This window comes from Pieris napi, chromosome 23 (genome assembly GCF_905475465.1).
Source record: "Pieris napi chromosome 23, ilPieNapi1.2, whole genome shotgun sequence".
In the NCBI taxonomy this organism is placed as follows: Eukaryota; Metazoa; Arthropoda; class Insecta; order Lepidoptera; family Pieridae; genus Pieris; species Pieris napi.
The window spans coordinates 5233567-5249076 of NC_062256.1; the positions used below are offsets into that span (position 1 = coordinate 5233567).

At 34.6% G+C, this 15510-nt stretch overlaps 1 protein-coding gene and 1 long non-coding RNA gene across 2 annotated transcripts in view; one reads left to right on the forward strand and one right to left on the reverse strand.

The window, feature by feature from the left end:
• LOC125061450 (zinc finger protein 43-like) overlaps positions 1-15510 on the reverse strand; it is a 343312-nt gene that overhangs the window by 228185 nt on the left and 99617 nt on the right. The window lies entirely within an intron of this gene.
• LOC125061471 lies at positions 788-9504 on the forward strand. The gene is made up of 2 exons (XR_007119048.1): positions 788-7137; positions 7947-9504. It is a non-coding gene; the product is annotated as an uncharacterized LOC125061471 (long non-coding RNA).

The window sequence follows — 15510 nt, forward strand, 5'->3', positions numbered from 1 at the left end:
GTTTCTTTTTACCGAATTGTGTGGTGAGAAACTCGGAGAGTTGTTCCCATGAATCAAACTCTTTTATTGAACACGTACTTACGGCCTTACCCTGTAACTGACTTAATATGTACTTTAGTAGAGCAGGACGTTTAGACTCTTGGGCTAAGTCATGAGCATTTTGGCAATTATTTAAAAATGGGACTAATCTCCCCCTGGACCCATTGAAGGGTTTAATAATCTTAAATAATACAGTTAAGTCCATTTTGTCCTCGCTATCTTCTTTTTTTGTAGACGTCGCGAACTTGACTAGCTTTGTGTAGTCATAACATGATGCGCTTATCGCGTGTTTTGGAATGCAGGGATAGATGATAAGTTCGATTAAATATCACAATGAATAAAAAGGTATTTTATAACTCACATATAATAGCTTCATTGCAATTTTATGAAGACTTATTTCGTCGGTGCTGGACTGAACAGTAGATCAAGGGAAACAACTCTGTGTAACAGTAGACGGGAATTTGGTTGTCGCGGACACTTTTACACTTACACTTCGTTTTCACTTTTCACTTTTACACATACAGGAGACGTTCCTAGGATAACTAGAATCTCTTAACGCTGCCACCAATGTTAGAAGTATCCCAGTAATTGGGTTTAAAAAAAAGGAAAGATGACTTAACAATAAAATTGAACTTTTATTTGATTATACAAATTTACAGACTATCAAAATGAAAGCCAACAAATGTGTGTGCGCGACGAAGGACGATACCGAACTGATTTCATATTTTAATTATCGTTTCACCTCTCGGAGGGAAATGCTGACTAAACAGAAGGTACTAGTGTGTCAGCCAGATAGGGAGCAAGGTTATGATATAACACAACGTTCCCTCTATTAAGCAAAAAAGTCCCAATTCTGCATACCATTCCTCTACAGCTTTACCTCTATCGTTAGTGAGAGTATCACCACATGTTTGGCATTAAAGTCGCCTAATACTATCACTGGCAATTGTGTTCGTTGAATTGGGAGACAAGCGGTCCAGAAAAGTAAGAACTCCGATAGTTCTCTGTTGGGAGAAAATTAGACAGCAACCCCCCTATACCACAGCCACAACATACCCTATTCCCTGATCCTTTAAAATAAGAGGATATCCACCAGAACGAGCAATTATACTGACGAGGCCAGTCAAATCTTCTAACCAATAAGACGGTGAAGGTACAAAGTATGGTTCCTAGACAACCGTAATGTAAATATCCCATTCAGCCCTAGTCTGCAAAAGAAGGTCCCTAGCGCAGTGGTTTATATTCGCCTGAAGAAAGTTAATATGTGCCCTACTTCCCATTATTGAGAAATAATATCAGCCTCCTGAGGCAAAGCCTGATTTACAGTGCTGAGCCCTCTAGTCAAATGCGCCATCTTTGCCTTCACAACAGGAGGATTACATTTTCATTCCCTAATTATGTGGTCCGCTGGCGTACCATCATCGCCACAGACAGCACAGTGCTACAGCCGCTGTATATGTAGCAGCTTGACGTCCATTTTTTCCATTTCGGAAACATAACTGGTACGATTCACATCTGACGGAGATTTCACACTAATATGGCACAAACCTAGACATTTATAGCTTCGTAGAGGACCATCTTCTATCACCAGAATGTGAGCTGAACTCAAACCTACAAGCAATAGACATTAACTTTTATAGCCGCAGTGACTGGGCATTGCACAGAAACTACATTGTTTCCGCCCTGGCCCCTTACAAGCGAGCTCGCCTTTATCAAATCCACCTCACATTCACCCTTTGCAGCTATTGCTAATGCCATCTCTATCTTACTTTTGCGCTTAGGATGCTGACGTCCAGGCACCATCCTGCTCCAGGGAGCAACTTGGAGTAGGGCAAAGACCCTCAAGCACCTGAACTGGATTATCAGTGGCACCTGCATCAGGCAGCACATTAACGGAGGACCCTACAGGTCTCGCGTGCTCTCTTTCTTTTGAAGCTGCAAGGAGCGGATGAATGATACTCGCCGGTAATAAGCGGTCCTCCATTCCCGCCAATTTGGCATCGATCATTGCACCCACCGAGCGCATGACCCCACCTTAGGTCGCATTTATAAGCGTCTTCAAAAAATTTGGTTCTTGGTAGGGGTTAACTTCGGAAAAAGGAAAAGCTGATCTTTCAGAGAACTCCCTTCGCAGTGCCTTTAAAGATCCTTCCAGATCAGCAGTATTTGTTCGCAGACGTTCGTTATCCACCTGCAGGCGGCGAGTCTGCCACTGAACGAGACGTTAAACATTTAAACATCTCCTGTAAGTCTTCTGCCGCCTTTTACAGATCGTAAGACTCCCTGGATTATTAGCAAACTCCAGAAGCTTAGCTGTTCTTTTCTCCTCTCTCTGTCGTAAATCTACTGCGCCCAGAGATGCAATATCTTCATCAAGAAGAAATGTCGGTTTAATCACAGACTTCTTTCCGGCTACTCCGTAAGTGCCTCTCAAAGACAACTTCTACCGCTTTTTCTTTAACCTCCTTTAATGCTTTCCTGGGTTTTCCAATACCTACACAATGAGAACTCGGCTTTTTCTTCACAGTTTCTCTCCTTGAAACTGATTCTTCTGTCTTAGTATTGGAAGCAGATATACCGTCGATATCCAGAGGAGCCTTGAAGAAAGACCGTTTACGGTCGCCACCCCAGACATACTCGATTCCGAGCTACAGTCATCCATTTTGAACAAGCAACAACACAAATTAATTATCAAACCAAATATCATGACAAAAAAAAAGTTTGTTTTGTTGATTTATTAATTTTGTCTTCATTATTTTCCTGATCTGTGACAATATCAATGAACTTTATCATGTTAACAATTTTTAATTGTTCATCTGTATCCTCACTTGCATCTAATACTGGGTTCCTACTTAAACAATCTGCTTCTATATTTTCTTTTCCCGGAGCGTATTTAAATTTAAAATCATACTGTGATGTTAAATTTCCTAATTCTTCATCTGTCCTAGACTTGATATTTAAATTTTTCAATGCCTTATAGTCTGAATATACTGTAAACGACTTACCTATTAGCCAATATTGCCAGTATATTATTGCTTCTTTATTAGCTAAACATTCCAAATTAAATTACCTTTTTTTTTCTTTTGAACTTGATTTAATTTTATTGAGCCTCTGGCTTTTTTCCATTTGGTTATGTTTGCTTTAACACTGCCCCAATACCTTCTAAAGATGCATCTGTGTATATAATAATTGGCATTTTCATCAAATATTTCTAAGATTGGCTGTGAGCACAATATTTTTTTTATGTTTTCAAAAGATTTCTGACAATCTGGAGGCACAGTAAATTTCTGTTTTTTTCTAAGTAAATTATGAAGAGGTTCCCATAACCTCCCATCACATAAAGTTACTGCACTTATTGGTGCTACTCGTGATAGAAGTTAATTTTACCTTGTATACCTTCAATTTTTAGGTCTGTGGTATGGGAAAATCTTTTATTGATACTAAATTATCCCTTACTGGCCGTATTGACCAATTATTTTACTGAATCCGAATAAATGTACATTTCGTACATTTCAGTCTAAAACCCTACTTTTTTATAGCTTCAAAAAATTGTGTTAGAAGATTAATCTATCTATTTTCATTTTTTTTCCTTTATTGCTTACAGATTGGGACCATATTCCGCAATATTATGAATCGTGGGTTGGACTACGCATAAAAAAATATTCCAGGTCCCAGTCCACACCCATTTTATCTATGTGTATGGATTGGGACCTTCTTCCAGACGCCGCTTCATTTCCTTCATATCAGTATTTAGAGGGATCCAGACTGTGCGTGACTGATGTATTTTTAAAGTGAATTTTTGATCTTCGTATATACGTTGGAAGATAATATAGCAGTGTGCTTACTTACAGGCTTTAACTCATCTGGTACCTCAAATACACGACAGTCTGGTGTCTCAATAGAGGTTATGCATATCACATTTGTTGACCCCATTACTATAAATTTAAATAGTAGTTTCTCCGTTCTGAATTTTACAAGAAATGTCGTTTTATAAGATTATATATCTTATTTAATTTGGAATTGATGAAATTCAAATAAACTATTGTGTTGCTCTGAAAATAAAGAAACGACGTTAAAAGTCTATTATTAAAATTATCAATCCCTTTTTAAAATAACCTCACGATTAAACAATATTGAATTCAATGGTGATGACTTTTACTTCGGTCAAACTTCAAACCAACTGCGATGGCTGATAGCGATTTCTAGTATACAATAAGAAATATACAAGTTTCTTTACATATATATTCCAGACAACAACAACAGACACAAACACAACGACATTCTAGACAACAAATATTAATATTCATTAATGAAAATAAACACAATTTTCATTAATGAAAAGACGAAGTTTACGTAAAGTGGTTAGAATGTAGTGTCTACCCAAAAAGTTATATCTACATGTTAAGTAAAATTTCAGGAAACAATGGAATGGTTAAATAAAGAACCAAGCTATAAATGTAATCGTTTTTTTTTCTCTATGTTTGAAGGAGGGAACTAAGTTACCCGTAGTACAATTTTTTACCCTCTACTCACATAATTTTAAGAGATAAAAAAAGTATCTTGTATTTATTGTCTTATGGTCAGACAATACCTAATAAAATATAACCTTAATATGGTTGGACTCAATTGTAAATATAACCTTATGATTGGACTCATTTTTAAATATAACTTTATAATTGGACTCATTTGTAAATATAGCTTCATGATTGGACTGTATGGTTATGTATATAAATACTAAAAGTTAAAAACATAAAAACAAATTAAAGTTAATGAATAAGTATTTATTTCTCTTATCAAACGAAATTTACTTAAACATATTATAAACTAAGCCTAATTACTACTAAGTTGGTTACTTAATAAATCCTTCTAAATTATTTTAATAGGTACAATGTAGTCTTCTACAAATGAAAAAAAAGCGAATCTGTGCAGGCAGCATACTTAAATCTACACCCTCAATTGACCTATATCTTGTTCCAAACACTGACAAGATTCATTATCGTCATCCCTATGTTCACTATTTTCATTAACTTCTCTGACATTGCTTCTACTATCATTGATTACACGATTATACCATTCTAATTCTGGTACAGTCATCCAATCATCACCAAACTGTTAAGTTAAAAGATTTGAGACATCTTTTTTTTATTAGAATTAAGTATAGAATCACGGACATTTAGTTTTTCTAGTGCGGTAGAATGTCTTTTAGCTTTCTTACACAATGACAAAAAGTTTTCATTACTCTCAAACCTATAGTGTTCATAAGGTTTTATTATACAATCAAGAGTTCTACCCTGAGAACTCTTATTTTTTTTAACTTGTATGCGTTTAAGAGACTGTATACCAGTTAGTTTTTTTTAAATAACTAAACCTTTGTCATCATAGAGGAACCAGTTTTCTCCCAGGATCATGTGCTTTCCATGTTTTGCAAATATTTTATAGTATTCTTCTTTGTTTATGATAATGGGTATTTGTCCGATTTCTTTTTCTAACCTTCCAAAGACTCTATCAGCTGGAAGAAAACTGTGTCCCCTAACTGTAAAAACAATGACAATATCCTTTATGTTGTTATTACTATTCATGAGCCAGTACATTAAAAGATGAATTAAATGACTATTTTTGTTCTGGCCCCCACAGCCATCACAAAATAATCTGAGTGTTCTTACATGGTCAGGTCGTCTAGCTCAATCAGAAATGAGTACAAAGCAGAACAGATCGCAACAGCCCCTCTACCAGACTACAACTCAATCCAAGAGTAAAAGATTGGGTTTTTTGCTTGTACACCAACTACACAAAAGTTATACAAACTTATCTGTCGAGAGTAGTAAGTAAGTCCTGTATTGGTGTTTTAGGTAGTACTTGAACTTTTTGTAGATGAAAACAAAATGATAGGCTGTTTTCTTCATATTTATTCATAAGCTGATAGAAACAATTAGCAAGCAATTTGTGGACTCTTTTTTCAGTCATTAGGAGTGCCTTATTGTGAGTATTTGTTTCATTTTTTATTTTGTTAGACCATAGAATGCAGGTGCTGCAAACATCAGTTGCTGGTTGCTTGAACCCTATATGAAATTCATTATAAAATATGGAGTTGAACATAGTGCGAGACACTTTCAAGTCTAGATCTACAGAATCATAGTACCTCCAAAGATTTTTAGCATTAAGCTCACTGGACAGATAAATTCTTCTACTTTTATGCCTGCTATAATGACTTTCAGATGCTGGTAAATTGTTGATGAATTTGCGGACATTTTCCTTTGTAGTTTGACGTTTATAGGATAATCTATCATCTCCCCTTTTATCTTTAGGGATATTTCCATTGAAAACGGTGATGATCAAATTCTGTAATCGTTTTTGTCCAATTTAGAAAGTGTCACTAAAAAACTTTTTACATACCTGAACCTATTGTTTCTTTTTGTTAAATAATAGGAACAAGATGGTTTTCTTTCTCTAGCTAATACTGCAGATCTTTTTGGTGGTCTTCTTTGAGGTTCATAAGGCGCAATCAATCTTGTTAAGGTCGATTTACATCAAACGAACATAGAGCTAGAGCTAGAACAAGAGCATTCTTTCGTAATCTTTTAGTGTAAACAAAAGCTAGATCGAATGTTCTTTGCTCATTCGTGTCAATTCTGTGGTTAGTATTGGTAGTGTTTCGTTATGTCTGACTCTGACAGCGATATCATTATTGCAAGTGCTGCATTTATTATTTTGTCGCGAAAACTCAAAAATAAAAGAAGGAAGAGACGTTGGTGGGTTACAAATTTAATGCATCGAAGGACACTGGATAATGTAGGTGAAACAATGACGGATATGCGAAAACAAGAAGAAAGTGGACAATTCCAAAACTTTTGTAGAATGGCGCCGGAGGATTTTGATCATTTACTATCTCTGACCATCGAAAAAATTCGAAAATCAAGTACGAATTGTAGAGACTCAATTCCTGCATATGACAAACTAGCAGTGACTTTGCGATTTTTGGCAACTGGAGATTCCTATGGAAGCCTGATGTATTTTACTAAAATGTCTAAATCGACAATATGTAATGCTATATCTGAAGTATGTGCTGCAATAAATGAAGCATTGCAAGACTATGCTAAGGTAAGTAAAGTTATTACTTTTATACATACCTACACACCTATTATCATGACCGTAATTATTAGTGAAAGTAAGTAAATAAACTAAGACAATTTATTTTTAAGATATTTATTAAAAAAAAAAACAATCAGAGAACCTAAATAAACAAAAAGTAACTAGAAAAGATATACATGTTACTTAAAATTTTTAATAAAATGCAGCAAAGACTCCCTGGTTTCTTCAGTTGCGTTATCATCCGGTATGTGTAATTATTGGCCTAAATTCACATTACTTTCTGAACTAGCTTCCATTTCGTAGGGTGGAGGGGATTGATTGACAAGTATTTTGTGAACTGTCTGAATAGGAAGACATCGGAGTTGATGCTAAATTTGACTCATAATCAAATTTCCCCAAATCAGCGTCGAACAGTATATTATTTATGTAATGTTGAACATACGCTTTCGTCCTTTTTGAGTATTCGCGATGTTTTGAAGCAACATGATTTCCAAAAGCCTCTTGTCCCTTATCTTTGAATCATGTGTATCTTTTAAAATACGGTAGGCTTCGGCTACTCGAGGGTCTTCATGTTTTGATTTTTTTGCTGGTATTGTGTGGCCAGATTGCAGTGATGTTGATGGTTGCCATTGTGGTGTGGTGTTTCTTGACCCTACTGAAGTTGCAGGTTGTGAATGTGTTGTTGAATCTGACTGTGTATCTGCATTAGGATCCACCACCGCAGTTTCTTGTTCAATTCGCTTATTCTCCTGCTCATCAGCCTATAAAAAAACAGTTTAATTAATATACACCCTAAAATAATTTCTTATTCATTTCAGACACCGTCAACAGAAGAAGAATGGCTATCAATCGCTCAGGAATTCATTGAGAAGTGGAATTTTCCAAACTGTATTGGCGCTGTAGACGGAAAACACTGCGTCATACACCATCGTCATACCTATTAACAGCGGAAGCGACTTTTTAAATTATAAATCCACATTCAGTGTGGTGTAAATGGCCGTAGTAGACGCTAACTACAACTTTATATTCGCCGATATTGGTTGTCAGGGCAGAATATCAGATGGCGGAGTTTTCAGAAACACTTCTTTCTATCAGAAACTACATAATAATGAATTAAATTTGCCCAATGACCAAAGCCTTCCAGGAAGACAACAGAATATGTCATTCGTATTTGTAGCAGATGATGCATTCTCATTACAAAGACACATCATGAAGCCGTATCCTTATACATATAGCCGGTACTCATGCCAGGGGATCCGAAAAACGAATTTACAACTACCGTTTGTCTAGAGAAAGACGAATAGTAGAAAATACATTTGGCATTCTTTCAGCAGTTTTTCGTGCATTGCGAAAACCTATGTTGCTACAACCTGATAAAGCATCTCTCATCGTAATAACCTGCGTGTACCTACATGATTATTTGATGAAAAGGAAAGCTTCTAGGAAGCTGTATAATTCACCGGGCATGATGGTCAGAATTGAAGATGACGTCATCATTCCAGGCCAGTGGAGAAATATGGACCGTTTATCATCATTTCTCCCATTACCCAACACTGGACGAAGACACACTGTGCAATGTGAAAATATCCGGAAAGAATTTTCAGACTATTTCAATTTGACCAATATTTTGCCATGGCAAAACAATATTGCATAATGAAAGCGATATGTTACTTTATAAAAAGCGTAAATAACCCAACCTAAAATTATAATAGAATACCCAATAAATAAACATAACTACCTACTTACCATGTTTTTATTTTGGCTGGTGTCGAAATCAATTGTTTTCCTCGGTTTATATTTGTCCATCAAAAAGTGCATGCTTTTAAATGCAAACCATTTAGAATTATAAATACAATCGGCACTGCTGCCTGACTTCGTACTCATTGTTTTTTGCCTTTCCCGGCGGTAAGATGCAAGAAGCGAGTCCATCTTTTTTTTAACTCTTCAACATTACATTCCAGTTGTTTTGCGATTTACCGCCAAGCATCTTGTTTGTAAGTTGTATTTTTATAGTTTTCATACGTCGGATCCCACAGGCATCTGAAATTGCGGTAGGCTTCATTAATAAACATTTTTCTTGAGACCAATCCATCATTTAATCGATAAGATACGTAAACAATCGCTAGAACACAAGAACGCTTTGAAAAGACCGCTCAGTGGCGCGAGCACGTCCGAACACGCTAGAACGCTCTAAGCAACTGTTCGCGCGCTCTTGCGCCGTTTACATCAAGCGAACGAGCATTCTTAGAATATTCTATAGAATCTTTGCGAACGCACTAAGAACAACGAAAGAATGCTCTACGCCTGTTTACACTAGAAGAATTTGATGTAGTGGGGATAGAATGAGCATTCGCTCGTTTGATGTAAATCGACCTTCAGTTAACGCGACAACAACAGGAGAATGTTTATTTATCAAATATATTTAATCATATTTCTTTGGAACAACACTCTTGCAATTCCATTGAATTATCTTGCTATCCATTATTTATACTAACATTAATTGATTTCACTTTTTTATTAATAGAGGCAACGTGGGACGGTTTCAGTATGTTTGAGTTTGTTAAAGTAGTTAATAATGCTAGTATCATTTCTAAGTCATTATATTTTTCTTCCTCTTTATTTTTGTGACCAACCAGAGCACTGCCATTTTTAGGCTCTGGAACTTGGAAGTCTTTTAATACATTATTATGAGCAACACGATCATAACCATGTCGAGATTTAGGAGGAGAGCGAGGTTTTAAGAATACTGTCTTTTTATATGAGGCATTAGTAGAATTATTACGAGATACAGACTTCGCTGCGGAAGAATATACGGGTTTTGGTACTTCCGGAATTGTTGAACTTAATGCATCTGCGTATGAAGGCTTAACAGAAGAAAAATATTTACTGGCTTCGGCATAAGACATGCAGCTCTGAGCCATTTTAACTTTGATTTCTGTCTGTCTCACAAATTCTGGACATGACTTATCTATCGCTGAATGGGACCCTTCGACTTCACACATTACACAGTACAGAGGATCTTTATCTGACCTGTCACATGATACACCTGCATGTTGACCTCCACAGTTATAACATATTGTAGTCTTAGAATGACATTGAACTTTGGTATGACCTTATGGTCATTTATAGCATTGTATCGTAGGATAAATATAATATAATTACAGCTGCCCACAGAAGTATTTCCGAACCAATTCGACTTATAGTCCAGTCAGTCAAGACAATTAATGCATTATAATTCCAAAAGTTTTCAAATTTTGATGTAAGGTCGGGAGTGGGATTAAAACAAACTATACAATTTTGCAACCTGCTCTGCGGTCCGGAACATTGTTAAAAATAAGTTTTGGTCCAAAAGTTCTGCAAACTTGGGGAAGTTTTCGATATAATATTTCATATCACGTGGGTCATTCCACGTCAAATCGACCAATAGTTGGACTCGACCCCTTTCGATTTGGATAAATTTTGGTCAGAAGTTATGCAAAATCCAAAATTTCACTATTTTCCATATTTTTTAAATTTATGTTTCAAAAATCTCAAAAACTATTGCAATTAAAAAAATCGCTTATGGTAAACTTCAAAGGGGACACTTGGGGCTATTAAAAAAAAAAAAATTCCAAATTTTTTTTTTGAAAAATCTCCAATTTGTGAAATTTTGAATTTTTGAAAATTGTCAAAATTGACCGTCGACAATAAATTTTTGGCTCAAATTTTTTTGTGTACTACCTTGTACCAATCTTAAAAGATCCTGAAATTTTTGGAACTGTGTTTTTTGTTTTTTCAAAAATATGAATTTTTGAAATTTGTTAAAAAAAAAAATTTTCTTAATTTTTTTTTTTAATCAGTTTGGCGAATCGCGTAATTTTGATATTTTGAACAGTTGAAATTTCATTTAGTGGCATAATGATGAGAAAAAAAACATTAATGATATTTGTTTATTATTGGTTATTAATTTATTTAATAGGGCTTTTTACGTGTAAGTTTACTTGACATTCTGTTACGAAAAATTTTTTTTCTTCAATTCTTCAGTTACTGTTGTTGCTCCTTTTCTTTTTCTTAACCTAAAAAATGATAATATGACTTAAATCTTTAAACCCAAACTTAAAATAGATAAAGTACTAACAGAAATTTCAGATTTTTACCTGCTTTTAATATATGGTTCTTCAACGAACTCGTAGATATCTGTATTTTTTAACCGGAAATCCTTTCCTTCCTCAGATGAGGATGAGGTTTTTACTCTCATCACATCACTTGAAATGGGAATAGCGGCATGACAATTTCGGATTCCTTGTACTGGCAGAGCATTTTTAAATCTCTGGTTAAGTTTTTTTTGAGTACGCTGAATCTGCTCATTTGAAACAAAGTCACAATTGATTCCGTGAACATTTTCTTTTGCCCATTGGAATAGCTCATCAGGTGTTTGAATTTGGTCGTCAGCTTTAGATTGGAGGTTGGCTCTGTCAACCTTCCGTTTTAATGTTCCGCCTAAACCATCACTTGGACCTTTTCCATGTGAAGTTGCAAAATAATGCCATTCCGCTGGTATTTGAAAATCTTCCTCATGATGCAGCAAGTTCAGCAAATTGTACCGATTTTTATATTGAGATGCTGCACCATCCGAAAAATAAATTATTTTAGAAATGTCTGGGATTTTATTTTTCAGAAACGATGTCAGTACTTCCTGGAAACTATAAACTGCTGTTGTATTATGCGTCAAGTTGTCTGAAATGATTATCAAATTTAGAGGTACTATATTGTCGACATTTTCATCAATGGATCTATAATAGCAAGCAAATGGATGGATTGTCGCTTGACTATTATTCCAATAAGCTCCTTGGACACTGTTTTGAAGTAAAAATGAGTAATTTTCTGAGAAGTCAGCAACAACAAGTACTTGTCCAACTTCGAGATTATTTTTCGTAGTTTGAAAAAATTCAGCCTGTTGACGAGCAATAAAATCATGCTGAAGGAATTTTGGAATAGATTCTACCAAATTATCAACGAAATCATCAGTTGATTTCACAATCGTTTCCAAAGAACATCTATCTACTTGAGTCCATTGTTTATACGTTATTTCATCTACAAAGTTATCATTGCAAATATTTTCGATCGTTCTTCTTAATTTGGTCGAGCCAGGACAGTTACTACAGGTTCCCAAATAGCAGTCACTCGTAGGCCGAGGACAAATAACCATTTTCAAGCAATCTCGATATGAAGAAAACGGTTGACTTTCATCGCTACATTTTAATTTGTCAAGTTTTGCACCATGAAATGACAGTTTAAAATTTTCGTGAATGAGACAGACACAAACTACGTGAGTGCCAGATGAACCTGCTAGAACACATTCAGGGGGTCTCAGACTAGCAAATTTTGAAAAACTGACTTTTTCAAATGGGTATTTCTGCTTGAACAATTGATAAATTTCATTTAAATTACCCAAAATCAGCCGTTTTTGTTTTGGAACCCGTTGACCATTCTCATGAACAGATTTAAATTCTTTTTTACCTGGTAACTCTCTACTTACATCTTGATTTCGATAAAATTGTTGAATTTTCTCTTCAGTAGTTTTTAATAATGAATGACCTTTGTTTCTTTGTGGAGTGAATAGAATGCCATCTTCACTGACTTTTTGTTTTACTTTTTTCACCATGTATGTAGATGCTTCAAAAACATCAACAATTTTGTCTGTTGACCAACTTAAAGGCAAAACAGATAAAATCTGTAATTTTTCACTCACTTTGCTGCAGTTATTAAATTTTTCTTTTAGCTGATTTATTATTTCTTTTCCGGTTAATTCAGGAGTATCGTCAATGTTCAATTGTTTATTTTTAATTGTGTCAGAATCATTTTCCATAAGATGTTCAAAGCATGATTGCAGTTTCGATGTCATCTCATGATATTTCCGTTGAGCGTATGTTTTTGATCGATCTAAATCTTTTTTTTTTACAGGAGATAAATTAAAAATTTTGGCAATAGAATTAAGGCGATCTAGATGTATTTCAGTAGGTGTAAAAGTTTCACCGGTTGAGCTGCACATTTCAGATGTTGAAGTTGTCACATTTGACAACTGCAAGTTCTCAGATGGTTTTGATGATTTGGAAACGGAATCTTCAGAGACACTCTCAACTAGTTGACTTTCTTCGACATTCACAGTATTTTCAAATATTTCAACTTCATTTTGATGTTCTGGTAATTCACTATAGACTCTTTTAGTACACGAAATGCATAGTTTACTTCCCGGTATAATGGAAGGTAACCTAATCTTACACTGTTCGAACAATTTTAAACTGACTGGTCTCAAAGATTTACGAACTATACTGTCATGAAGTTTAAAGGGATCAGCACAAGATTTTTGATTTGAAGTATATTTGATACGATACTATGTGTCATGTTGAGAGCAAATAAAACTAACATCTGTACCACTTCTAGAATTCAGAGTAATCTGATCTTCGTCAGAAAAATCTTTGCAATTAATAAATTTTTCTTCAGAGCATATTTCATTCTTAAATAATCCAATCGAACACTTTTTATTTTCCATCACTAATCTCTTATTTTTTCTGCACTCAAAATTTTAACTAGATAATGTCCTGAAATTAAACACTTGATAAGATAATTGTTATAAGTTTAGAATTTGAAGAAAGAGTTATTTCTAGACACTTAGAATGATGACTGTCTTCGAAATAAAAATCAGAAAGGTTAACTTTATCTTACACGTAAAGATTCAAACGTCACGCCACAGATGTCACCACTTCTTCTACTTTAACATCAAATGATAATACAGGTGTCAGTATCATTTTATAAGTGTTTGCGTTGTCGTATAAACACTATATAACACTATATATATAATAATAAAACTTGTATGATCTCAACGATGTATATAATTCGTAAAAAATAAACCGCGGCGTCGGCAGCGAGTTGCACGTGTGTCGCTTAAGAAATCGTGGGCCGTACTGGTGGCGGAGCGCGCTGTGGAATGCGCGTGCCTCGCCCCCCGACTGCCGCGGAGAACAATAGACTCGGTCTATACGTAGAAGTTGGTAAGTACATTTTTAATAATTTAATTTTATAATTTATTTTGGTAATTTCTATTTCAGCTACCAATGACGACGAGGACGCCACAATTTTTTTTACGAGTTTTATTTTGAAAATGATCCCAAAAAATGTCATTAATGTTTTTTTTCTCATCATTATGCCACTAAATGAAATTTCAACTGTTCAAAATATCAAAATTACGCGATTAGCCAAACTGAATAAAAAAAAAAAAAATTAAGAAATTTTTTTTTTTTAACAAATTTCAAAAATTCATATTTTTGAAAAAACAAAAAACACAATTCCAAAAATTTCAGGATCTTTTAAGATTGGTACAAGGTAGTACACAAAAAAATTTGAGCCAAAAATTTATTGTCGACGGTCAATTTTGACAATTTTCAAAAATTCAAAATTTCACAAATTGGAGATTTTTCAAAATTTTTTTTTGGATTTTTTTTTTTTAATAGCCCCAAGTATCCCCTTTGAAATTTACCATAAGCGATTTTTTTAATTGCAATAGTTTTCGAGATTTTTGAAACATAAATTTAAAAAATATGGAAAATAGTGAAATTTTGGATTTTGCATAACTTTTGAAAAAAAATTTTTTATATTTTCTTTGTTAGAACTTCGTTATAGGATAAAAGAAAACTTCTGACCAAAATTTATCCAAATCGAAAGGGGTCGAGTCCAACTATTGGTCGATTTGACGTGGAATGACCCACGTATAAAATTTGCAACCAACCTAAGTGTACGGAACATTTTTTGTTATTAAAAATTAATGTTTTTCTTTATTAAACTGAAGGAAAACGTTCCAAAAGTTCTGCAAATTTGACAGATATATCGAAAATAAAATAAATAACAAAAAATGTTCCGTACACTTAGGTTGGTTGCAAATTTTTTACGTGATATGAAATATTATATCGAAAACTTCCCCAATTTTGCAGAACTTTTGGAATTTTTTTCACGACCATACAGCAAAAATTAATTTAATTGCAATTTTAACAATGTTCCGGACTGCGGACAAGGTTGCAAAATGAGATTTATTGTCGTCCCAATGTACCATTCACTTGACCGAAGTTTGAAAACTTTTGGAATTATTATCAAATTTTCGATTTTGAATGTCTATAATGACTGGTCTATTAGGGAGGGTCCTTCAAGAAAAGAGCGTACCAATTCTTGAAAGGCCGGCAACCTGGCATTGTGAGTGTCCATGGTCGGCGGTATCACTTAACATCAGGTGAGCCTCCTGCCCGTTTGCCTCCTATAACATTAAAAAAAAAAAATCTCTACTGGAAGAGCATTATAGCACATGAAAATCCTTTTTGGTAAAACTTGCCCATCAAATGTTATTACAACTGT